This window comes from Oncorhynchus keta, unplaced genomic scaffold (genome assembly GCF_023373465.1).
Source record: "Oncorhynchus keta strain PuntledgeMale-10-30-2019 unplaced genomic scaffold, Oket_V2 Un_contig_2814_pilon_pilon, whole genome shotgun sequence".
NCBI lineage: Eukaryota > Metazoa > Chordata > Actinopteri > Salmoniformes > Salmonidae > Oncorhynchus > Oncorhynchus keta.
In genome coordinates this window covers 1,119-3,027 of record NW_026285883.1, presented here as the reverse complement: position 1 = coordinate 3,027, position 1,909 = coordinate 1,119, and the positions used below count along the sequence as shown (strand labels likewise).

At 54.0% G+C, this 1,909-nt stretch overlaps 1 long non-coding RNA gene across 1 annotated transcript; it reads right to left on the bottom strand.

Annotated features, from left to right (window-relative positions):
• Positions 1 to 287: 287 nt before the first annotated feature.
• Positions 288 to 1,578, bottom strand: LOC127923070 (uncharacterized). The gene is made up of 3 exons (XR_008113200.1): positions 1,525 to 1,578; positions 1,234 to 1,297; positions 288 to 466 (listed from the first exon to the last, which is right to left on the bottom strand). It is a non-coding gene; the product is annotated as an uncharacterized LOC127923070 (long non-coding RNA).
• Positions 1,579 to 1,909: the final 331 nt, after the last annotated feature.

Below are 1,909 nucleotides of genomic sequence, written 5' to 3'. Positions count from 1 at the left end.
TAACCACTAGACTACCTGCCTCCTCTACACTCTAACCACTAGGCTACCTGCCACCTCTACACTCTAACCACTAGGCTACCTGCCACCTCTACACTCTAACCACTAGGCTACCTGCCACCTCTACACTCTAACCACTAGACTACCTGCCACCTCTACACTCTAACCACTAGGCTACCTGCCACCTCTACACTCTAACCACTAGGCTACCTGCCTCCTCTACACTCTAACCACTAGTCTACCTGCCTCCCTCTACACTCCAACCACTAGGCTACCTGCCTCCTCTCTACACTCTAACCACTAGGCTACCTGCCTCCTCTACACTCTAACCACTAGGCTACCTGCCTCCTCTACGCCCTAACCACTAGGCTACCTGCCTCCTCTACACTCTAACCACTAGGCTACCTGCCACCTCTACACTCTAACCACTAGGCTACCTGCCTCCTCTACACTCTAACCACTAGGCTACCTGCCACCTCTACACTCCAACCACTAGGCTACCTGCCTCCTCTACACTCCAACCACTAGGCTACCTGCCTCCTCTACACTCCAACCACTAGGCTACCTGCCTCCTCTACGCTCTAACCACTAGGCTACCTGCCTCCTCTACACTCCAACCACTAGGCTACCTGCCTCCTCTACGCTCTAACCACTAGGCTACCTGCCTCCTCTACACTCTAACCACTAGGCTACCTGCCACCTCTACACTCTAACCACTAGGCTACCTGCCCCCTCTACACTCTAACCACTAGACTACCTGCCTCCCTCTACACTCTAACCACTAGACTACCTGCCTCCCCCTACACTCTAACCACTAGGCTACCTGCCACCTCTACACTCTAACCACTAGGCTACCTGCCTCCTCTACACTCTAACCACTAGACTACCTGCCTCCCCTACACTCTAACCACTAGGCTACCTGCCACCTCTACACTCTAACCACTAGACTACCTGCCTCCCTACACTCTAACCACTAGGCTACCTGCCACCTCTACACTCTAACCACTAGACTACCTGCCTCCCCTACACTCTAACCACTAGTCTACCTACCTCCTCTACACTCTAACCACTAGGCTACCTGCCACCTCTACACTAACCACTAGACTACCTGCCTCCCCTACACTCTAACCACTAGTCTACCTACCTCCTCTACACTCTAACCACTAGGCTACCTGCCACCTCTACATTCTAACCACTAGGCTACCTGCCACCTCTACACTCTAACCACTAGGCTACCTGCCTCCCCTACGCTCTAACCACTAGGCTACCTGCCTCCTCTACACTCTAACCACTAGGCTACCTGCCACCCCTACACTCTAACCACTAGGCTACCTGCCACCTCTACACTCTAACCACTAGGCTACCCTGCCGCCTCTACACTCTAACCACTAGGCTACCCTGCCGCCTCTACACTCTAACCACTAGGCTACCTGCCACCTCTACACTCTAACCACTAGGCTACCCTGCCGCCTCTACACTCTAACCACTAGGCTACCTGCCTCCTCTACACTCTAACCACTAGGCTACCTGCCACCTCTACATTCTAACCACTAGGCTACCTGCCACCTCTACACTCTAACCACTAGGCTACCTGCCTCCCCTACGCTCAAACCACTAGGCTACCTGCCACCTCTACACTCTAACCACTAGGCTACCTGCCACCTCTACACTCTAACCACTAGGCTACCTGCCTCCCCTACGCTCAAACCACTAGGCTACCTGCCTCCCCTACGCTCAAACCACTAGGCTACCTGCCACCTCTACACTCTAACCACTAGGCTACCCTGCCGCCTCAACACTCTAACCACTAGGCTACCTGCCTCCTCTACGCTCAAACCACTAGGCTACCTGCCACCTCTACACTCTAACCACTAGGCTACCCTGCCGCCTCAACACTCTAACCACTAGGCTA